Source organism: Akebia trifoliata, chromosome 9, assembly GCF_017979445.1.
Source record: "Akebia trifoliata isolate Shusen 1 chromosome 9, ASM1797944v1, whole genome shotgun sequence".
Classification (NCBI taxonomy): Eukaryota; Viridiplantae; Streptophyta; class Magnoliopsida; order Ranunculales; family Lardizabalaceae; genus Akebia; species Akebia trifoliata.
The window spans coordinates 15,854,423-15,880,116 of record NC_141383.1 but is presented as its reverse complement, the minus strand read 5'-3'; the positions used below and the strand labels follow the sequence as shown (position 1 = coordinate 15,880,116).

General features: G+C 35.1%; 1 pseudogene across 1 annotated transcript in view; it reads left to right on the top strand.

Annotated features, from left to right (window-relative positions):
• Window positions 1–18,859: 18,859 nt before the first annotated feature.
• Window positions 18,860–25,694, top strand: part of LOC147394399 (uncharacterized) — an 85,423-nt pseudogene continuing 78,588 nt past the window's right edge. Inside the window, exons 1-5 of the transcript XR_015181311.1 lie at window positions 18,860–19,079; window positions 23,135–23,189; window positions 23,322–23,443; window positions 24,256–24,326; window positions 25,231–25,283. The product of XR_015181311.1 is annotated as an uncharacterized LOC147394399 (transcript). The remainder of the gene's footprint in view (window positions 19,080–23,134; window positions 23,190–23,321; window positions 23,444–24,255; window positions 24,327–25,230; window positions 25,284–25,694) is intronic.

The following is a 25,694-nucleotide window of genomic DNA, read 5'->3' as shown; positions in this document are numbered from 1 at the left end:
GAACTCTCAATTTCTATTAATAATCGTAGATTGTGAAAATTGCACTTAGGATTTTATTGGAAAAATTTGGATGTATTTCCAAAATATAGAATTCTTTTGTTATTTCAAAAATTCACGCTAGAAATTGCATGATTGATATGTTTAATTGTATTTTTAACAAATTATACGTGGGTAAGGTATTTTATTGGGTTATTTCTATAAGTTGGGTCCTGTGCACGGCTTGGAACCTGTTTTAATATAAGTTTTGTATTTTTTTAAGGTTCTTGATAAAAATAAATTCTTTAGTTGGAAAATGTGATTTAATATTCAATGAACTCGTATTGAGTTGATGAATATCAGAAAATGGATGTTTTATTGAAGAGATTGAAAAGTGTAAAAATCGGAAAGGGGGAAAAAGGGTATGAAAAGTGTAAAATGTCAGAGTCACACCCGAGGGGTGATGTCTGCATTTTACGTTGTGGTGTTGTGTGTAGGTTGGTGAACAGATATCCAGGGATAATATTATTGGTTGCATGTTTATTTCCTTTCTGTTAGCGCGAGGCGCTGTTTACGTTTCCGTTATGTTATTTATTTTAGGTCGGGTGGCCACACTTGCATGGTAGGAAACTGGATATCCATTCCCAACCTTGTATTGTTAATTTCTCTTTTGTTTTCAAATGAAAATAATATATATATATATATGTAGCTATTTTGTGAGCTGTTAAAGAGTTTGTGAATGCCTGAAGGGATAGTGCGTCATATCATCCGGAGTGGTGTACTATCCTGGGATGTACGGTAGGGACCACCAAGCTCATACGTGGTATGGGACGCGTATGAGAGTGGAGTCACAACTGGAATCCGGGTTTATTCCTCTCTATCTTTACCAGTGAACTTGTAATGTAAAGGTGGTCGTATACAAATGGTTTATATATTTGGGAATCACATGTACGCCTGATAGGCATAGACGAAGATGATTGGTCAGTGATCACTAACAATCTATAGTAGTCGAACGTTCTGACACATCGAAAAGAGACCCATTACTTACGGTCACGTCAAACGGCCAGCCTGAGTCGGATAAATGGTCAACCAAACGTGGTAAGGGCAGCGACCGGCCACAAAATCAGGAACTAAAAGCCAGAGAGAAATTGTAACATCATGTCCCGACTGGGAGCGATCCAGTCGTGAATCCCAACACTCTAATTCCAATACTCCACTATTGTGTATTATGTATCTGTTGTTTATTTTGATATATAAAATGAAATCCATGTTTATTGTTTTCATTTGATCAATTAGATTTGTATAAAAAGAGAATGTTATAGTGAGTACTGCTGATCGATGTAATGTGAGTTTTAAAATGTTTAGTTGCTCACCATGGCTATATGTATCAGTTAACCGTAGTTTATTATGCAAAACTTTGATTATTTTAAAATGATTCAGTATGCTTATTCGTTCATGCTAGGAGGGGTTATTGGCAGAAATTGTTTGTTTTCTTATTGGGTAACCATTGTTACTCACTCTTTCCTTCTCTATTTTTTTTTAGTTTCAGATTCAGAACTTGGCGAGGCAAGTATAAAGCACGAATGATGATCATCTGGTTGGTCAGATAGACAACCAGAGTCCGTCACCTGGTAAGTACTAGGATTATACCTCCTAGTGGTGTCAGTTTCCCCAGGTAGCCATATGGATTCTGCCTTGAGTGTTAGGACTTTTGTTAGAGTGAGAAAATCTCTATATAATCCTGTATATAAATTTTCTTCTTCCGCACTCTGATCTATTGTACAATATTAGATGCGTATAAGCTTCCGCTAGTATTATATTTTGTATATGTATGCAGGATTGTATGTCGTTTATCAGGTGCTGGTTGAACGCCTTGGAATGCTAACATAAACAGAGGAGACCATGCCGAAATTTCGAGGTGCTACATAATACCTCGAGATCTGACATGGGGATTTGTGTTAGCGTTCGGCGGGGCGCCACAGATGGTATTAGAGCATAGTATTAGATCCGTATGGGATACAGATCTACTATATTTTGGAGAATTGACTGATACCACATATATTAGAGCGATAATCATAGAGTGTCACTAGGAATTCGGTACCCGAGCTCATTAGTAGTTCCGTATTGGAATTACGAGTTCTTCCGTGTCTAGAAGTCTATAGAGCCTAGTAAGCCTAGGATAGGATTCTTGATTTGTTCTGTTAGTAATGGAAATGGAGTCCATTACTAAGTTCCAAGCTATGATAGGAATTCATAGTTACGTAAGAGCGGTTTTGGCCTTATTCTGATAAGTACCTTGTTACGGATAAACACAAGTGAGAGGAATGAACAAGGTAGAGGCCGAAACATAATAGAGACAAGACAGATTCTGGATCAGACCATTGACCCGATAGCATAGCTAATGTCATTCATCGGACAAGTGACTGGGTCTCATGACAAGTTTAGAGAGGAAATATGAATAATACAACCACTACCATTTCGAAACCAAATGGAAGGAAGGCAATTAGTTTCTAATAAGCGACAAACAATTTCGAATCTAGCACATTCATTGAAAAATATATCATACATGAGGATTGAGATTATAGACATACCTACTCAATGGATAGAAGAAATTTATAAGAAACAACAAACAACATATACTACTAAATCAGTCGAAAGGAAGAGTTGTGATATATTACGAATGTGGTAAATTGGGATATAAAAGACAATAATATTCGGGTCGATGTCAATCGATTAAGGATGCGTGGCTCAAAAAGATGCTAGACAAACCAATTGAAGGAACGATAAGACTACCATATTTTACTAGAGTTGATAACGTATTCGTGCCATCCCGAACATACAAGACTAGCGATCAAAAGTGAAAGATGGTACAAGACTTACCATAATTGTAAGGTGCATCATTAAATCCAAGAAATGAGGAAGTGCTGGACTTCTTCGAAAGGGACAAATACTATTCCACCTCAGGGACCACTTCCACAAGTTATGCCTTTGAAGAATGAGAGAATTCCCAAGTCCAAAAGACAAGTAAATCCAAGGATGTGGTTGTAGAATTTTCAACGATTACGTTTATCGAGATTTGGGGACTTTTCCGATCTGATTGAGGTCAATGAGTGGATTTTGAATACTAGAGAGATTTTGAGTGCCATGTAGTGCCCGAGAGATCAGTGGGTGACGGTGACTACATTCCAATTGGATGTGGAGGCTAGTCATAACGTTTTGAAAGGAATGTATTGGACGATCGATCGTTTGAGTAGGTAGACCTCGAGAAGATGTTTGTTGATAGATTATATTTGAAACTGCTCAAGAATGTAAACACTAGGAGTTTTTGATATTAGTGCAGGGTAATCTATCACTTACAGACTATGATATGATGTTTATTAGATTGTCACAATATGCGTCTGAGCTTATCTTGACAAATCTGCAAAAGGCTCGTAAATTCTTTAGAGGACTATAACCCTAACTAAGAGCCAAGAGATCGATGATTGAGATTACCAATTATAGAGATACGATGAATCGAGCTTAAAGGATAAAACGAGAAGATATGGAGTTACAGACCTCTAGAGGACAAATTAGTCGACCTTAGACTTCTTTTCCTCCCAAATCAAATATGACCAAAAGGTCGATGTATTCAAGGCCAATCTCCTCCGAATCAAGGTATCCATAATATAGAACTCCTACACTATCAAGTTTTAGAGTTCTCCAATCGCTGAGTTATAGAGCAGTTGGAGCTCCAATGATGCCAACAAGGCCAAAGGAATCAACAAGGTAGGTTCAGAGCCTACAAACCCCAGTCTACCAACTGCCTACTCCACAGAGATCTATGAAGACAAAATCATTGACATTGTTACGCGTGTAGTCAGGTGGAACATATTAAGAAATAATGCCCTCTATCACAGTCGCGAGCAAGGATTGTGACCGAGGAGAAAATACCTGTCTCCAACAAAGTTTTGGAAGGTACAATTGTTAATTATAATGTTAGAACGTGGAGTTTTACTCAATATTGGTTCTTCTAGATTATACAATTCTGTGAAGAGTTTGTACACTTGCTAGAACTAGAAACCACTGACACAGGTCAAGTAATGAAATTATTTATACCATTAGGAAGCCTTGCGAAGAAAGAATGAGATTTTTGGAAGATCATTTAAGAACTTGCAAAACATAGGTGTTAGAATAGTTGTAAAGTGTGAGAAGGCGGATGCAAATTGTAAGGCTAGTGATGTGATTATGTAGCAAGTGAAAAAAATGTGTGATGTGGACAAGATAAAGTTAAATGGATAAGGTTTAATCGACATTACAATGATATTTAAGTAGTATCTAGTAGAAGTTGTAATTTTGGGGGTAGAGTAAGAAAGTGTGTGTCTTGCAGTATAATTCTACCACCACAAGTTGAGCAAGCCTTCAAGGTGTTCCACGTATTCCTGCTGAAGAAGTATTTGCTAGATCCTTCACACGTAGTTAATTTGCAAGACAATTTATTGGATGTGTTTAAAGAAGAAATGTAGTATCATTCTATTTTGTCAGGTTCATCTCAACTAGTTAACTCCGACTGAACTATTAGATGAAGCAGCCTTTGCTTCATGACTTCTTGAATCGATTCTCCTCCTTTAAAAAGATAGATCATCTTTTCCCTTTTATCTTTCTATCCTCAGTGTCGATTTTAACTCTTCTTTTGCTTTCTCCTTTCACGATCGCCTTCTAGTAAAAGAATTAATTATTATTGTTCTCGTTACGTGATTAATTCTTTCTACAGACAAGCACTCACTTCGAGACTTCGATCGTGACTCCTTTTCACTCCTCGAAACGAAAGCGCTATAAGTAAAGATAATAATTCCGTAGAAGCGGCGACTACCACCTACCTGTACCCACATCCATCCTAAAGAGATTTAGTAGAGTATAAATTAGGAGGTGGGTCGATGTAAAATGTAAGAAAGAATAATCTTGTGACAATGTTGCATTCATGATGACTTAATGGAATTGTGAGAAAATAGATGTAGGGTTTATCCCCTCGAGTAAGATTTTAAATTATAAAGGTTATGACAGAGGTTTTGAGGAAATATCGCAAAGTAAAAAATGTAATATCGAATTGAATATAAAAATAGTGGTGTGTTTGCGGTAAAATTATGCATTGAGGAGTAATATTCATAACAATTATGAGTAACACATAATAGACAATGTAATTGATGAGAGAAGTAAAGATGAAGAATAAAGAAGATGTGAAAGGATTGTGGTTGATAGACATTGGTGGGGAAGTGATACAAGGTAAATTGATTGTTGTGTTAGGATTATACAAATAATGGATTAGTTGAAATATGGGTTTAAAATAAAGTGATTAAGTAATGAATGTATTGGGCTGACAAAATATGGGAGACATAAGTTTACGAGTTATAAATGAGATTGGTTTGGGACTAACAATAGATGGTAATCGAAAATAAGTGTTATTTATTATATATGTCGTGTTAGTGGAATCGCGACAAAGCTCAATAAGGTATGATTTCAATTTCGAGGACGAAATTTTTATTAAGGGGGGGAGAATGTAACACCCCGAATTTTTAATTCGTATCTCGAGGAAAATAAATAGTGGAATTTTAAGAAAATCTTGAAAGTGGGATTTAGGGGTAAAATTTTAGGATGTTTCTGATCATTTTTAATGGAATCTGACCTCACCATTAAATTCAAAATGATCGAAAAATATAGTTTAGCCTGTAAGCACGCTCAAATGCGAGTCCGAATATAAAAGTTGCAAAATCCTCGATTATCGGGTCGGACCAGGTTAAAACAGTGATTTTTTGTTAGAGCAATAATTTTTAAAATTTGATCATACCATTGGGTTCATAACGAAAAACTATTCAACATGGACTATTTATTTGTCAAATTTGGAGACTAGAAAGTCAAATTATTGTCAAAAATGAAAACGACATCAAGTTTAGGGGTCACCTTAGGCTAAAAATGTAAATTTTTGATGGAGACATAATTTGTAGAAATTGACTACACCATTAGATCCGGAACGAAAAATTAGACAAAATAGAGTATTCATTCGTCAATTTTGGAGTCCAAATGATCAAGTTATCGACGATCCAAACAATTGATAAAATACCGATTTCGTCCCAACTTTTATATAAATAAAAAATTTAATTTTTTTTTCAAACCCATCTTCCCCAACGCGTCCATACAGCCGAGACATATAAAACGATTTTTTTTTCTTTTCTCTTCGACCTTCCACCTCAGATCTCTCACAAACGGCTCGTCATCGACGATCGACGCAGAAGGGAGAAATGTCCGCAACTACGTTCTCTACAAAACCCACGCAACCTTTCTTCATTTCACTTTCTATTTCACCCGATATCGTCAAAAATCAGCCGTATTTGGATACGAAAATTTCGAAACTTTGACCTCGGATTTCGTCCGTTTCGGGGTCAAATCACTTTCTGACGCAGAAGGGAGAAACGTCCGTCGTCTCATTCTCTACATAACCCAACCAAGTTCCTTCCGTTTTCTCGTCTTTTTCACCCCGTATAGTCAAAAATCAGCCGTATTTTTATACGAAGATTTTCGTCACTTCGACCTCGGTTTTCATCGATTTCGGTGTCAAACCACCTTTCGCCGTAGAAGGGAGAAGAGACGAGCACGTTGAGATCTTCGAAACCACTGGGCCGGTTTCAAAAATCAGTCACTTCGAAGTTCGATACGCCTCGATTTACGTACTGATCGCCTCGATTTCCGTGCACATGCTTTGATCCTTTCGCCTAGACATTGTAAGGAACTCTCAATTTCTATTAATAATCGTAGATTGTGAAAATTGCACTTAGGATTTTATTGGAAAAATTTGGATGTATTTCCAAAATATAGAATTCTTTTGTTATTTCAAAAATTCACGCTAGAAATTGCATGATTGATATGTTTAATTGTATTTTTAACAAATTATACGTGGGTAAGGTATTTTATTGGGTTATTTCTATAAGTTGGGTCCTGTGCACTGCTCGGAACCTGTTTTAATATAAGTTTTGTATTTTTTTAAGGTTCTTGATAAAAATAAATTCTTTAGTTGGAAAATGTGATTTAATATTCAATGAACTCGTATTGAGTTGATGAATATCAGAAAATGGATGTTTTATTGAAGAGATTGAAAAGTGTAAAAATCGGAAAGGGGGAAAAAGGGTATGAAACGGTAAAATGTCAGAGTCACACCCGAGGGGTGATGTCTGCATTTTACGTTGTGGTGTTGTGTGTAGGTTGGTGAACAGATATCCAGGGATAATATTATTGGTTGCATGTTTATTTCCTTTCTGTTAGCGCGAGGCGCTGTTTACGTTTCCGTTATGTTATTTATTTTAGGCGGGGTGGCCACACTTGCATGGTAGGAAACTGGATATCCATTCCCAACCTTGTATTGTTAATTTCTCTTTTGTTTTCAAATGAAAATAATATATATATATATATATGTAGCTATTTTGTGAGCTGTTAAAGAGTTTGTGAATGCCTGAAGGGATAGTGCGTCATATCATCCAGAGTGGTGTACTATCCTGGGATGTACGGTAGGGACCACCAAGCTCATACGTGGTATGGGACGCGTATGAGAGTGGAGTCAAAACTGGAATCCGGGTTTATTCCTCTCTATCTTTACCAGTGAACTTGTAATGTAAAGGTGATCGTATACGAATGGTTTGTATATTTGGGAATCACATGTACGCCTGATAGGCATAGACGAAGATGATTGGTCAGTGATCACTAACAATCTATAGTAGTCGAACGTTCTGACACATCGAAAAGAGACCCATTACTTACGGTCACGTCAAACGGCCATTCTGAGCCGGATAAATGGTCAACCAAACGTGGTAAGGGCAGCGACCGGCCACAAAATCAGGAACTAAAAGCCAGAGAGAAATTGTAACATCATATCCCGACTGGGAGCGATCCAGTCGTGAATCCCAACACTCTAATTCCAATACTCCACTATTGTGTATTATGTATCTGTTGTTTATTTTGATATATAAAATGAAATCCATGTTTATTGTTTCCATTTGATCAATTAGATTTGTATAAAAAGATAATGTTATAGTGAGTACTGCTGATCGATGTAATGTGAGTTTTAAAATGTTTAGTTGCTCACCATGGCTATATGTACCAGTTAACCGTAGTTTATTATGCAAAACTTTGATTATTTTAAAATGATTCAGTATGCTTATTCGTTCATGCTAGGAGGGGTTATTGGCAGAAATTGTTTGTTTCCTTATTGGGTAACCATTGTTACTCACTCTTTCCTTCTCTATTTTTTTTTAGTTTCAGATTCAGAACTTGGCGAGGCAAGTATAAAGCACGAATGATGATCATCTGGTTGGTCAGATAGACAACCAGAGTCCGTCACCTGGTAAGTACTAGGAATATACCTCCTAGTGGTGTCAGTTTCCCCAGGTAGCCATATGGATTCTGCCTTGAGTGTTAGGACTTTTGTTAGAGTGAGAAAATCTCTATATAATCCTGTATATAAATTTTCTTCTTCCGCACTCTGATCTATCGTACAATATTAGATGCGTATAAGCTTCCGCTAGTATTATATTTTGTATATGTATGCAGGATTGTATGTCGTTTATCAGGTGCTGGTTGAACGCCTTGGAATGCTAACATAAACAGAGGAGACCATGCCGAAATTTCGAGGTGCTACATAATACCTCGAGATCTGACATGGGGATTTGTGTTAGCGTTCGGCGGGGCGCCACAGTTCTCTTATCCAAGACTCCTTTAATCTAAGGTTCTTAGCCTATTCTCTTATTTTTATATTTTTATCTTTTAGTTATTTTCATTTTGACTAAATACGCTTGTAAGAAGTAGAAGAAAAAGATTTTGTAAGTTTCCCCATGAAATAAAGATAAGTTATTTCATCTCTTATCTTCCCTCTCTTGCAATGACATTAGGCTGAGTTCCCCTCCATTGAAGAGTAAAAAATCCTAGAGCAAGTTCTTGTGTTGTTTCTAGTTTTATGCCTTTCTTTTATTTAAAATACTTATGAGTTCTCTTTAAGATTTCTTGCACATTTTATTCTTAATATAGATACTTTATACTTAGATTATATCAAGATAAAGTATGATTAAACTAGATAATTGGTAGTAGAAAATTTTCAAAGAATCCTACTTTGTTTATCTACTCTCATTTGATTTAATTTGTAAAATTTTTCGATCTAAGGAGTTAACACCAAGCCCTTACGATTGAGTTATAAAAAGGCTAGAGATTAAGAATTGCTCACTAACATGTTCTAGGTATATCCACCTCCAATGGTGCTTTAATTTCATGAGTTTACTTGCTTTTAACATCATTTACTTTAATTCATTTTCTAGCAATTTTACATCTTCTTATAAGTTCAAAAATACAAAGAAAAATAGTTTTAATTTTTTTTAGTTAATTTGAATTTTATCCTCTTAGCTTAACTCTATTCGTTATTTCTCTTGAGTTTGATCCTCTACTTACCTCACAAGTAAGGTAAAAATATGATTAATATTAACTCCGGTGAGAAGAACAATGACAGTCTCATCAGAATTTTGACGCCGCTGCTAGGGAAAAGAAAGGTAATAGTGGTAAGTTTTGATTTAAAATTCATTTCTTTCATTTTTATTTTATTTTATTTTTTTCTTTTGGTTTCTTTCTATAAGTTCAAGTGTTCCTGAGATTTTAAAAGAGAAGAAAGAAGAAAAAAACATTTAAAAAAAAGTCATTCCTGTTTGTTTTTACACCATAGACAGTAGAACTTAAACTGACTGTAACTTTCTGCTTCGATTTCTGATTAACTATGATATATACTATATCGATTTGGGGTAGAATGAAAATTTCTATAAAATGTGACATAGTCAGCAAGATTTTGATAAGTCAGATTCTATTTTTGAGTTCGTTTACTATCATTTCTGCTAACATTTCTATTTTGCTCCTTGTAGGTGAATATTTTTTTTCATCTTTTTATTTTAAATTTCCTTTAATTTTTAGTTATGTTTATTTTTCTATTTTAGAAACTCTTGTATAGGTATAATTTTTTTTAATTATCCAAGAAGGCTTGGATTGTAATAGACTAAGGAAGGACGACGGGTGGACGATACTGTCACAGCTCTTTAAGTTTGCACATCAAATTTGGAGTTGGTGGCCTAAGTTGACTCAAATCGTCTTCACCCTGTCTAGCACGGGAGGTAATTTCGAAACACCTACGCCTCTCTTTGCTAGTGAGTTACTCCTTATCTTTGTGTGTTATTTTTTCAATTTGCACACACTTGGAATACTTAATTAAGTAGTAAAGAACACCCCTCTCCTAGGGATGGCATGATAAGATAATGATTGGAAGTCATTACCAATTTCTTGCTCTGATTAGGATAATCAATTTACTAGTCATCCAATCAAATTAATTAAATTAATTAGACTTGACTATAGGACCACGAGCTCAATAGGAGAAATTTCGCTTCAAGTTGTGCTAATTACGCTTCTTCGTCATCTTTTGTATTTAGTAAGATCTTGTCCTTTGAGGGGATAGACCCAATTTATTCAAGAAATGAACGTGATTTAAGAGTGCCCTTGCTTATGTATTGTGCGCCACCTTCGATCTGGAGATCCGAATGATTCAAAATTGACTTCATAGAACTGAGTTGGAAGGCTAGTTGTGCTATTTCTACCCAATTAGGAGCTTTCTAGCTTTAGAAATCCTATCTAGGTCTAGTCTTTTCTTTTCATGATTATTTAATCGACTGTGTGATTTGCATGTTTGGTAGACGTTTACAAAATAACGTGTTAGAACCATTTGATCTTGAGATCGAACGTACCATTAGTAGGAAATGCAAGACACGATCAGTAGTTATGATGGATGATCGAGAGCGAACTCTCAATGAACTCTTCGCTCTAGCTTCTGCATCTCCTCCTACATGTATTGTGTTACCATTGAACAATGCACCTCAATTTGAAATTAGGGCTGCCACCATCAATATGCTTCCTAAGTTTGACGGTTTAGAGCGTGAACAACCTTACACCCATCTTAATTGATTCTTGACTATATGTCAAACTTTTAGAAATTAGAATCTAGATGAGGAGAGTATCAAACTTATTCTGTTCTCGTTATTCCTGGAAGACCACGCAGCTGTGCGGTTGAATTGCCTAACACCCAATTCCATATCTACCTGGGATGTTCTATCCAAGAAATTTATGGCAAATTCTATCCCGTGGTCAAAACTAAGAAAATGAATGACTCCATTAGAAATTTTAGAGCACGTCCTGATGATGAATTTTCCCAAACTTGGGAAAGATTTAATGATTTATTGGTCAACTTCCCACACCATGGCATTGACAAAACACAGTTGGTGTAAAGTTTTTATAGAGGATTAACAATGAATCAATGTACCTTAGTCGAGTCAATGCATAAAGGGTCAGTTCATGAACCAGCCTCCCAACCAAGCGTACAATTTCCTAGTAGAGTTAGCTGAGAGTGCTCAAAATTGGAGCACTAACCATGAAAAGTTTGATAGAGACGATCTAGTTAGGTAGACAGACATGTATGAGATGAAGGCAGACCTTGATCTAAAAAATGTCATGTCTAATCTAGTGAGTGGGATGAACAATCTCACGAAAAAGTTAGATGCCTTTACCATCTCAGCATCCAAACTTGCCCTAGACCCTCGTACAATTTCATAAGTGACTGTCGAACTGAGTTCTTTGTGTGTCATATGCAATGGTAATGACCATTTGTTCGAGTGTTGTCCCACCTTTTCTTAAATCAAAGCTGAACAAACAAATGCGATTAATGACTATAGTGTTTTTAGGAAGCCAACTTCAAACTCTTTTAGCCAAACGTATCACCCAGATAATTGGTTCCATCCTATTTTTTCATACAAACAGAACGAACATATTCAATCTAGTAGTTCGTCAGGTTACAATAGGAGTTTTCCTATGCAATCTAGTTCTTCCACAAACCAAGCCATTGTTCTTCAAGTCCCTTATCAACCCCAACAATCTACAGATTGTAGAGCCATCATACCAGATCCTATGACCAATTACCAGCAGCCTGCTCAACAATAGTCTTCCTTAGAATCTATGATTGTCGAGTTGATGAGGTAACAGCAGCAGTTCATCCAAACTCAACAGCAAACTCATCAAAATCAAACTCAGATTAACTAGGTCACTGTGCAATTTATAGCTAAAATGGAAGTTCAGTTGGGGCAGTTAGCTCTCTCCTTGAGTGGGAGAGAGAAAGGTCAATTGCCTAGTCAGACTATCCCTAACCCTAGAGGTCAACTTTTGATTCCAAACGAATCAAAATGTCAATACAAAGTAGGAAGCCATTCTAGAGCTCCACAAGACTCAATCCAAGCTATCCACACCTTGCGTTCAGAAAAGAAAGTAGACAACAAGGTCCAACCTATTAATAAGGGAGAAAAAGTCTTAGAGAAGGACAAAGTTCAAAAAGAAGTCATAGAGTCTCCAATAGAGAAGAAGAAAGATTTGGAAAATCCTCCTATCATTTTTCCATTTACAAAAGCTCAATTTCTCCATCTCCTTAGAGATTCTAAAAAATATAAATAGTTTTAAGGTATCTTAGAAGTCTTCCAAAATGTGCATATCAATATTCCATTCCTAGATGGTATTAAGCAGATACCTTCTTGTTCAAAATTCCTAAAGGATTTGACCACAGCTAAAAGGAAAACACCATTTCCTCGGGAAGCCATCATGACAGCCTAAGCTTCGTTACTCATCCAACAAATGATTGCACCAAAATTTAAGAATCCTGGATATCCGACAATTTTCATTCATATTGATAATCAAGTGGTAAAAAAATGTCTCTTAGACTTAAGGGCCAGTGTGAATCTTTTACCATATTCAGTTTATAAACAATTAGGTTTGGGGGTTTTGAAACCCATTGATATCACGTTGAGTCTACCCAATAAGTCCATAAAAATTTCAAAGGGTATAGTTGAGGACGTGATAGTTAAAGTCAAAGATTTTTATTTTCCTGTTGACTTTGTTGTCTTAGACACAGAGCCAGTCATCAATTCGAACAGTCATGTTCCTATCATCTTAGGACGTATATTCTTAGCCACGTCTGACGTAGTCATTCGTTGTAGAAATGGGATTATGACTTTAGCATTGGGGATATGAAAGTAAAACTGAACGTCTTCAACAATTTCCAAGGAATTGATATAGATGATGGTATGGAGGAAGTGAACATGATAGATATGCTAGTCAATCAAACATATCAAGAGTTAGGGTACTCTAATCCCCTAACGAAATGTTTGGCTCACTTTGGCCTTGATTTGGATGTAAAAGAGTGTATAAGCGAAGTTATTGCTTTGCTTGAATCTGTTCCACTCTTAGATTCTGTGTTGTGGCATACAAAAGCTAAAAGTCTTCTTGTGCATACATCCAATCTTATTCATTTCCATGTCGAGCCTCCAAAATTAAAACTCAAGTCACATCTAGAGACTTTGAGATATGCATTTCTTGGCAAGAATCAAACATTGCCTGTGATCATTTCCTCTCACCTCAATGAAGTTCAAGAGGAAAAGTGTTAGGAGTATTAAGAGAACATCAAGAAGCTATTGGTTGGAGCATATCTGACATCAAGGGAATTAGTCCATCTGTGGTGATGCACCATCTTCGTTTAGAGGATTTTGCTAAACCTTCATTAGAACCTCAGAGACGGTTAAATCCTATCATGAAAGACGTGGTTAGGATGGAAATGATGAAATTGCTAGATATGGGTATTATCTATCCTATCTCAGACAGTCATTAGGTGAGTCCTATACAAGTAGTTCCTAAGAAGTCTGGTATCATTGTAATAATGAACCAAGACAATGAATTAATCCCCATTCGGGTCCAAAATGGATGGAGAGTTTGTATTGACTATAGGAAACTCAACTCGATGACTCCTAAGGATCATTTCCCCTTACCTTTCACTGATCAAATGTTAGAGCGTCTAGCAGGACATTCTTACTATTGCTTCTTAGATAGTTATTCCGGGTTCAACTAGATACTCGTTACTCCAATCGATCAAGAGAAAACAACTTTCACCTGTCCTTTCAAAACTTTCACGTATCGTCGCTTGCCTTTTGGATTATGTAATGCACCTGCTACTTTTGAACGGTGCATGATGAGTATATTTTTTGACATGCTAGAAAGATATCTTGAAGTGTTCATGGATGATTTTTCAATTTTCAGACCAAGTTTTAATGAATGTCTCCATCACTTGACTTTGGTCCTTGTACGTTGCAAAAATGTCAATCTAGTTCTCAATTGGGAAAAATGTCATTTCATTGTAACATCGGGGAATGTGCTAGGGCACATTATTTATGTTAAGGGGATTGAGGTAGATAAGGCAAAGGTAAGTTTAATTGAAAAATTACCACTTCCTAAAACTGTCAAAGAAATTAGGTCATTCCTAGGCCATGTGGGTTTCTATCGTAGATTCATTAAAGATTTTAGGAAAATCTCGAAGCCTTTATGTGAGATATTGGGAAAGGATGTTCCTTTCGACTTTTCAGAGTCATGTCTCTCTGTGTTCAATAAGCTCAAGTCCGAGTTAACCTCGGCACATATTATTCAAATTCCAAACTGGAGCATTTCATTGAAAGTTATGTAGGACACTTCAGATTATGTAATAGGCGCTGTTTTGGGTCAGCGAATAAAAAAAAACCTCATGTTATCCAATATCCTAGCAAAACCCTTAACGATACTCAGTTTAACTACTCTACAACAGAGAAGGAAATGCTAGCAGTGGTCTATGTCGTTGAAAAATTTTACCCCTACTTCATAGGATCTAAAGTCGTGATCTACATAGACCACATAGTATTGAGGTACTTTCTATCAAAGAAAGATGCTAAAGTAAGGTTAATCCGTTGGATTCTACTTCTACAAGAGTTTAGTCTCTAGGTCCGAGACAAAAAAGGGGCAGAAGATGGCATAGGTGATCACTTGTCTAGGATAGCTAACAAGCCATCTGAGGAGTACTTACTAGTCTCTGAATCTTTTCCCGATGAGCAACTTATGCAAATCTCTCAAGCCAAAGTTTCATGGTCTGCGGACATTGTCAATTACCTAGTTACAGGTCAATTCCCAGTTGAAATGACTAGTCAAGAGAAATTCCATCTTCTGTCAAAAACAAAATGTTATTTCTGGGATGAACCATACTTATTTAAGTATTGTCCCAATTAAATCATTAGACGTTGTATTCCAACCTATGAGCAAGTCAATATCCTAGACTTTTGCCATAATCATGTCTGAGGAGGGCACTTCAGTGGTAAGAAGACCGCCATGAAAATCTTATAATGCGATTTTTTCTGGCCTAGTATTTTTTGTGATGCCTACGAGTTTAGCAAATCTTTTGGTAGATGTCAGAGATTAGGAAAAATCTCTAAGAGAAATGAAATGCCTCAAAATCCTATCCTGATTATCGAAATTTTTGACTTGTTAGGTATAGACTTAATGGGATCCTTTCCTATTTCCCAAGGTTACCAATACATCCTAGTTGCCGTTGACTATGTGTCAAAATGGGTCAAAGATGTGGCATGTAGAACTAACGATCACAAGATTGTGATAAAATTCATCAAAGAGATGATTTTTTCAAAATTCGGTACTCCGCGAGCTATCATAAGTGATGGTGGCTAGCATTTTGCAACAAGATCTTTGCTGCGTTGATGAAGAAATACCTCATAACGCATAAGGTTGCCACACGTTACCACCCACAAACAAGTGGGCAAGTGGAGATTTTTAATAGGGAAATAAAGACTATCTTAGAAAAAATAATCAATCCTTAAAGGAAATATTGGTCTTTGAGATTTAGTGATTCACTCCGGACCTATAGGACTGCATTCAAGACACCCATAGGGATGTCTCCCTACCGGTTAGTTTTTGGCAAGGCCTACCATCTTCCTGTAGAGCTAGAATATCGTGCATATTGGACGATCAAGTGCCTCAACTTTAATTTGGATAAAGTCGATGAGAAGCAAAAGTTACAACTAGACGAGTTAGAAGAGATTAGAAATGATTCGTATGATTGTGCCAAAAGTTACAAAGAGCATACCAAATTTTTTCACGATAGACACATTCATAGGAGGAATTTCATTCCTAATCAAAGAGTTTGTAGTATAATAACAAACTTCACTTTTTCTAAGAAAACTTAAGTCTCAATGGACTGACCCATATATTATCCAAACAGTCTACCTCCATGGTGCTGTTGAAGTCCTTAATCCTAAGGATGGATCCACTTTCAAAGTGAATGACCAACGTCTCAAACCTTTTCTCGAGTATGTTCCACAGGAGGAAGTTCTTTTCCTCGACGACCTCGTCTATCAAAATTAACTATGTTTTCGTCTAGCTAAAGACGTTAAATTTAGCGTTTCTAGGAGGTAACCCATGCACTTCAAGGGACATTGTGTTAAATATCAACAGGATTGTAAGGTCTTTCTCAGGTGCTATCTAACCCACTTTATTTGCATGTATATGTTGAAATATTGAGGACAATATAATATTTAAGTTTGGGGGTGTATGGGTTGGATTTCCACTTATTATTTTATTCTTTAAGAAAAAATTTTATTTTTTTGGTTGGCGACTTTGTTGTGTTTTGCTCAAAATCTTAACTTGTATCTTTAAACACTTAGTTAAAAATATTTAATCATTCTTTCATTGGAAGCTATGATTTGGAGCCCCCATTTGTGTTTCTCTTAGGTAAAAATTAGATCAAAATTATCTTTTGGTTTATAGTCACTTCTAATAAGGTTACCAAGAGTCCAGATTGTATTAAGAGAGCTTGTTCCCTTCTTTCTACCTAGAGTTTAAGTAAAACTAGGTTTGATAAATTTTGACTTCCTTGTTCAATTGGTTGGCTGATTAGAAGAAAAATAGAACTAGGTTGTATACACCTTGTACAACAACCATTGAATTAGACTAGGTACCTTGAAAAGGGTTGCCTACTTTTTTTAAAAAAAGAGTAATGAAGTAATAATAAAAAAAAGACCTTTCAAAAAAAAAATTGCAAAGATCTAAAAGTTTATGTAAAATTTTAGTAGGGTGAAAGCCATCTAGTGTAAAAATGTGAGTATACTGGAATATCACAGATAAAGCCTATTAGAAGTATTAAAGTGAATATTTACACTTCTCACTACCCCAGACAGGATGTTAAGTTTACAATTAGACCCTAAGTTACTCCAACTATTTTTGAGTAGTTAGAAGGTTGAAACTCGTTATAGGAAATCGAATCTCTTAAATTTCTAAGCTAGAACCACTATCGCTCAAAAGTCAATTTAAGTCTAAATTTTGTTGTAGAGAAATAAGGGTTGGGACTTTATACCAAGCAATACTTCCAATTAATTGACGAAACAAAAAATAAACTTGTGTTTTTCAATATAAGTTTTGATTTTGACTATTTTTACTTCAAAATTATTTTCAATTTTGTGGGTATATTTTTTGTAAACCCTCACGAGTCAAACTCGTCCAATAGGAGTAACCTAGCGGTTCAAGGGATTGATGCATTCGCTAAATGTAGTCAAGGTGCCTGCGAAAGTGGAAGCTTTATTTTCTAAGGACTAAAAAAAGGTAAGTTTGGGGGTGTGATGAGTGTCTCAAAACACTCAATTATACGCACATTTTCCAAATATTTATCTTAATTTTTGTCATTATTTCTCCGTATTAAGGTAATAATCATGAAAAGCCTCAAAGCACCATGTTGCATGTTAATTAGGCTTAATTATATATAAATAAATTTATTTACTAGATAAATCTAATTAAGTGTTTCTTGTGCAAAAATCAATAATTTGGAATCAAAATCTTAAGGTAAAAGTATTTGGACCCACTTTGGAATGTCCTAATCCTTAACTCATATTCTCCTCTTTTATCTTTTTGTGTAAATAAAAGTGGAGGTTACTTTTAGATTCTTCTACACACATTTTTCTCTATAAATAGAGTCTCAATCTTTAGAGAAAGGGCCCCTCTTGGTTATCTAATCCAAGACTCCTTTAATCTAAGGTTCTTAGCCTATTCTCTTATTTTTTATATTTTTATCTTTTAGTTATTTTCTTTTTGGCTAAATACTCTTGTAAGAAGTAGAAGAAAAATATTTTGTAAGTTTCTCCATGAAATGAAGAAAAGTTCTTTCATCTCTTATCTTTCCTCTCTTGCAATGATATTAGGCTAAGTTTCCCTCCATTGGAGAATGGAAAAACCTAAAGCAAGTTCTTATGTTGTTTCTAGTTTTATGTCTTTCTTTTATTTAAAATGCTTATGAGTTCTCTTTAAGATTCTTGCACCTGTTATTCTTAATATAGATACTTTATACTTAGATTAGATCAAGATAAAATATGTTTAAACTAGATAATTGGTAGTAGAAAGTTTTCAAAGAATTCTATTTTATTTATGTACCCTCATTTGATTTAATTTGTAAAACTTTTCGATCTAAGGAGCTAACACTAAGTCCTTACATTGAGTTATAAAGAGGCTAGAGATTAGGAATTACTCATCAACATGTTCTAGGTAGATCCACCTCCAATGGTGCTTTAATTTCATAAGTTTACTTGCTTTTAACATCATTTACGTTAGTTCATTTTCTAGTAATTTTACATCTTCTTATAAGTTCAAAAATACAAAGAAAAACAATTTTAATTCCTTTTAGTTAATTTGAATTTTATCCTCTTAGCTTAATTCTATTCCTCCGTTCTCTTGAGTTCGATCCTCTACTTGCCCCACAAGTAAGGTAAAAGTAAGATTAATATTAATTCCGGTGAGAAGAACAACGACAGTCTCATCACCAGTTCAACTTCCTGGTATTGTGCTAAGTGCAACTGCTTCCGTTCCACCAAAGGGAGTTTTTGATTTCATCCGAAATGAGAATTCTCGTGATGAATGAGATATCTTTTCTAATGGTTGTGGTATTAAAGAAATGACACACATTGCTAATAGCCAAGATCCTGGTAATTGTGTATCTCTACTACAAGTAAATACTCAAAATTCCAACCAGAATAACATGTTGATATTGCAAGAGAGTAGCACTAATACAACAGGCTCTTCCATAGTTTATACTCCTGTTGATATTGTTGCAATAAATGTGGTTCTAAATGGGGGTGACTCAGATTATGTAGCCCTTCTACCTTCAGATATTGGTTGATTCGACTCCAACAACAAAACTCCATCTTGGATCTGTGGCAACTGTTAACAACTTTATTGATTGCACCGTTGAAAGGATCAAATGCGTCATTACAATGGACAATACATGAATTGAGAGGGTTAACTTATAGTAGAAATAAAGTAAGATTAACAAAAGAAGGCAATGAAGAGTGGATTTTAGATGGGAAAAGAAATAAAGTAAAGAAGTCAATAACGTACCATACGTCATCATTGCCTTGTGTTTTTTTTTTTTGTTTGAGAAAAAACGACTTGGGGTGCATTTAAAAAAAAATCCAAAAAACTTCAAAAACCTTTTGAGTTGCACTCAACTCCAATTTATCAAAACACGATTGAAGAAATATTCAGATTTTAATACTCATCAAATTTTCATCAAATCCAAGATCTCATACGAGCTCCGCGCCATCAAGATCAAGGAATTAATAAAGCAAAATTTTGTTAGACCCCGTGCTTGAGTAGCCATTTTCTACAATAGTCATCAATTTAATCGGTAATTCGAAGTTATGTTTTACAAAGTTTTTGGCTCATGCAAATAGGGGTTTAGTCTATTCTTTGCAGTTGTTTGCATGCAATTCCTGCAAAGAAGGATAGTTGTAGACACCACAATTTGAAAGGGCCCATACTCGAAAGGGTCCTAAAAACTACAGTTTTTCAACAAAATATGCTAAAGGGCCTCAAAGGCCCAAATCATTGAAAAGTGACATTTTGATCGAATCGAGGCTCCTAAGACCCCCTAAAAGGTCTAGTGGGCTACCCAAAAAGAATTGGGATACCCATCACTTTCCCACCTTCATCGCTTCGCTCTCAAAATTAAAAACACCCAATTTTCAATAAAATTTACCAACGGACCTAAAAAGCCCAATTTGCCAACACCTGACATTCTGATCAATCAAATGATTTCAAAAAATGAATAAAATTAAAAAATGAGACTTGGGAAACCCACTACCCTCCATAATATTCACCGCTCTGCTCCCGAATCAAATACCCTAAACCAATCTAAGACCCACCAACCCGCGATACACACAAAGTATATATTTCATCTTACCCCCTAACCTAAATTTAACACCATTTTACCTAAACTCTAAAACCTACCCATCATAAAAAATCCAATCCAAAATGATCTTAACTAATTCCTAAAACTCAAAAATCATCCTAAAATCTAAGTCCAACATTACTAAGCCCAAACCCACATCCAATGCATATCCAACCCATAACCCTAACCTATAAACCACCACCCATATTAAATCAATCATCACTTTTTCATAAAAAATGACACATGTCATTATCCCATCTCACATCCCTCATCAAACCACCAACTCCCGTCAACTTTTTAAAAAATTAACTACCCTATTATTTTTTCTCTAAAAAAATCACATCAACCCACACGCCCCTAACCTACTATCATAACTCCCTACTAACCAACCATCACATTCCCCTAATCTACCATCTCTACAACCTAAACCTACATCCCTCCTCTCAAATCAAACACTTATTCTCTCCTATCAATTAAATTTAAACCCCTAATCTCCACACATCTTACCACATGTCACCATCTTCCTCACCTTCCCAACCACCCCCTTACACCCTCTATTCTCTTGAACCAAACATCATTCAATCACAACCACTATCTTAAACACTCATTATCTCACCTCACCAAACACTCCACCTAAATGGGTTAGGAAGGATCCAAATCATTTGGGTCAAAAATCACTTATTTACCTTCATTACACAAGTTGCCTCATCCTAATTCTAAATTTCATACCCCCACCTTCAAAACTCATGCCATTCTCTACTATTCCAACATTTCACCCCATTATATCCCTAAAGTATCCTCTAAACCCCTATAAATATCCCGCTCATCTCCTAAAAAAAACACCCCCAAATCTCATAAGAAAAATCACTCTCTCTCACTATCATACTCAACCCTCTAATCTCAACTCACAACTCATATCTCCACTCTTAACTCTCAAACTCTCAACTCACCTCAATTCTCAACCCTCAATACTCAACTCTCAGTTTTCTCTCAACTATCAACTCTTTCAAGCAAGTCCGGAAAGTCAAATAAGACTCAGCCTTTGAAGAAAGTCAAAGAAGGTTAAGAAGAACAAGGTGAGCTTTGGACAAGGATCACCCCCTTCTCTCCTTCCTACTTCCCTCTTCTACTTTTTTCCCCTCTATACACTTACATATACACACCACAAATTGTTTGAATCATTAAAGGGGTCCCTTTTTTTAATAAGGGTGCCCTCAACGATTTGAACCAATATCCAAGTCCTTCATCTTCGAGGATACATGTCGGATTTTTCCAATTTTTTTTTCTTTATTTTTAAAATGGACCGAGTTCGAGGTTACCACCAACGGTGGATGGACTAGGGTACCTAACACCTTCCCTACTCCATAAAATGGATCCCCTTACCTAGAATCAAAAGTTTGATCAAATGAGTCATATCCATACGAGAATCACTAAAATGCCAAAAATAACATATTTTTCAAAAAATGTAATCCGAGTGACCATTCACATCCTTTTCCAAAATGAATGGTGGTGACTTCAAAATCCCCCAAAGTGATTGATATATTCAAAATTAAATAAATCACGTGTCCACATTGGAGATTTATTTGACTTATGATCTATTTAACAGGATGGGAAGGGATATGGCATATGATTGATGGTCTTGTGACTTACTTTGTGCTATCTCTTCTTCAGATCTGTATATAATTAATTTGGATCAGGTTTGACTCATTATATATATATTTTCAACAAAACCTAAATATATTATTTTTTGATGGTTGAAAACCTCATGCATCAGTAGTTGCTATATCGTGTGTATGTCCAATATACGTACATATAATGTTGCTAATCTCCATAAACTAAACAATGAATAGATGATCGTGCTAAGAAACATTTGTTAACATGGCAATGCACCAACAATCCTTGATCTTTTAAACACTTCTTTTTTTATCTACTATTGTAATTAGGTCATCAAAAATGCCTATCTTTTCTTCATTTAGCAATCCATGTTTTATCTTTGTATTGGTTGATTATTTGAGAACGTGGAGACTCAAAATACTTATTACGTAGTGTTTGGTGGTGGAGAACATACTGCATATATGATGTATAAAGAGAGCTACTATTGACACCCCAACTTTTAATTATTACACCCCAATTTCTTAAATTATTTCACTCGCAAATTAAAGGTTAAATCACTATTTTCAAACATTACAGAGGTTTGGCTCAAATTACAATCTCAACATTATAACACTCATTCAAACAATTTGAATAGTTGTTTACCATTATGATTAGGCTAAAATAAAAACCTAAACCCAAACAATAGAAATTTAGTTAAACAAAACAAGAGTTTCTATTCGCACCCCAACTTTTACTTATTCTCGTCCATTCATTTATTTTTAATTGGGGTATAATAAGTAAAAGTTGGGGTGCCAATAGCAGCTCTCCTTAAAAAGTAGTGGCTCAGAAAAAAGAGATAGCTCAGTATTAGTCAACTGCACATACCCCTTGTATTATGTACATAGTAACTTTGATCTTGTGATAGTGATACATTGATATAATACAATCTCAATGTAAGGCCACATTGGATATGGAACTAGTGATGCTGTTTTTGGACTTAACCCACATAATTAGAGATTGTAATGACACAATTATTTTCTTAACTTCCACCTGCCTCAATTTGTGCATGATGTAGTAGATTCACTAAAATGGCTAAACAATTTAGTCTTAGTTGGTATCTTATATAATAGATTTTTTATGAGCCCCCTCCCTATCAATAAACAAGGTTTTCTCTCTTTTAGATAATGACTTATAAAGAATTGTGTTTATTAACTTTATCTGGAAGAAAATCTTGGTATATTATTTGAAGCACTACGTCGTTACTGACTTTTCCACTATGTTGCGATTGGTATGTGGCCATTGTTATTTTATTCTGTCTTACTACCTATTGAATTTTAAATGCGGACACTTTTCAAAATCAATTTTTTGTACTGGTTCAGTGAATTCTGACACCTTTCTAATTCACAGGGTTGTTTTCTCCCTCTCTCACTCAATCCCCAGCATTAACTGTAGTTTCTCGAAGGTGGTTGAGAATATTACTGCTATTCTATTTTCGACCTATTCTATTCTTTTTCTTCATTAATCTGAAATTTAGCACTAAAATGATAGTTATATGGTTATTTAGAGGTTGATGCAATTTTCCTTTTGAATTCAGTAAACTTCATGGACTAGTTGCTTGTGGGGGTGAGGATGGTGCTGTTGAATGCTTTGACTTGAGAATGAAATCTTCAGCTGGTAGGCTTTAATGCTGTTGCACCTGCTGGTGACATTTATCTGGTGCTGCTCTTGCATTCTTCTGAGTTATTTAGGGTTTTTGGGTGCAAGTACATGGAGATGGATTTATGAGAACTAGACTTTGCCTATGCCTTTGGCACAGTCATCCTTTTTAAGGTTAAGTGAGGTAAAAGTGGAAAAATGATTAAGTTGGAGAGGTATTGTTAAAAAATGTTTAGGTTTAAGGTGGTTAACAATGGAAAAATAATGAAGTTGGAGTAGTATTATTAATAAAGGGGGAGATGAGGAAAGATGACAAAGTGGGCTAAAGGGGAAATATAGTAAAGTTGGGGGGTATTTTGAAAAGGGGGTAAAAGAGGAAAAATAATAAAATTGAAGGGATATTATTAAAAAAAAGAACAGAAGGGGTAGGAGAGGAAAGACAATAAAGTTGAAGAGATGAAAAAAAAAGGCAGTAAAGTGAGTGGCCCCGCACAAAAAAAAAATGCAATAGATGTAACTGGATGAAATAATTAATCCCACAAAATTGTAACTGAATGGAATATTTATCCCTTACAAAACTATAGTATAGTGGTCTTTATAGTTGTGTTTTATTATATAGATTGGTTTCTCAACCCAATTATAAGGCATCTAAAAAGCTAGATATCATTGACAAACTATCGAAGTCCAATATTCCTCAGCTAAACAAGAAAAATACAAATATATAGACATTGATTTCTTATCCTTGGTTTAGGCAACAATGGCTTGCACTCGAAACTTCCCTTATGGTTATTTTCACTATTTATTGCAAATTCTTCTATATTTGTTTCTTTGGTCTTAGTAAGCTCTCTTACTATGAATGCTGGATTTTCTAGGAGGTTATTGCATTAGGATTTGATGAAGATGGGGGGGTTTCCTCATGGCTGTTGGAAGTAGTGCTGGAAAGGTATGATGGCACATCATTCTCACAATGTAAAATCCTATGTGGTTTTGAACTCTATCATTTTATCTCAACCTTTGTAATTTTTTTTCATAAAATCCTTTTTGGTTAATTTGTTGTTGATTATAAATATTGTAATTATTTGTATAATTGTTTATTTTGTCATCCTTATCTCAACATGTTTTGGGTTTTGGGGTAAGGCTTTGATGACAACGATGGTATAAATGTAATTTAGTAGGTAAATTTCGGAAAAAACCCATAATGTGAAGTAGATTTTTGTTATAGAGCTGCTATTCACACCCCAACTTTTACTTATTACACCACAATTTCTTAAATTAATTATCACACCTTAATTAAAGATTAAAACACACCATTCAAACATTATGAAACATTGGTTCAAGTTATTATTTTCTCAACGTTACAAAGCATTATGTCACATTCAAACAACTTCAACAGTGGTTTACAATTAGAATTAAGCTCATATAAAATCCTAAATCTAGCAATTAGAAATCTAAACAAAAATAATTGAGGGTTTCTATAGGTACCCCAACTTTGACTTATTCTCAACCATTGATTTATTTTTTTAATTTTAATTAGGGTGTAACAAGTAGAAGTTAGGGTGCCAATAGAAACTATCTTTTTAAGAAAATTTATCAGAATGATATTTCTACCAGTGATTTGAAATTCACAACCTTTGTTAACCGGTGCTTGAGAATTTATTGTCATTGAATAGTTGAATTAAAGATGTTGCACAGGTCACCCATTTAAAAAAAAAAAAAGTAAAATTAATTTAAGAAGAAAAAAAATTAAATGTTGGGTAGGACTATTTACACATGTAAATTGGGTATAACAATCAATATTATCACTTCTACTGTAACCTACGTTCTCATTCTTGCCATTAAATATGCAGGCATTGATCTATGATTTGCGCTCTTCTTATCTTATTCGAGTGAAGGATCACATGTGAGTATCTTTTATGATTTGCTTAATGTTTCTAGAAATCTAGTAGTTGTGCATAAGATTAAGTCTCATTTTCTTTGGCTTAGTTCTGACTAGTTGCTTTTTGCAACCATTACCATTCTTACAGGTATGGAAGTCCAATATTGGACATCAAAGGGCACCAAACTCTTAATTCTGAGTGACCTAAGTTGATCACTAATAAAACATATTGTTGTAGGATGCCATGTTTCAACAGTTTGTGAAAATCAGAAAATTTTCCTGCATAACTATTTTTATATTAATTTTATGTGTTATTTATTATAGAGGGTGACAAGGTTATCTGTGGAATGTTTTCAAGTTTCAAAGTGACTTGGCAGTAAGAAAGCATGTTAGAACTGATTTTATGAGATTAAGTGGCTATTGGACATCTTCTCT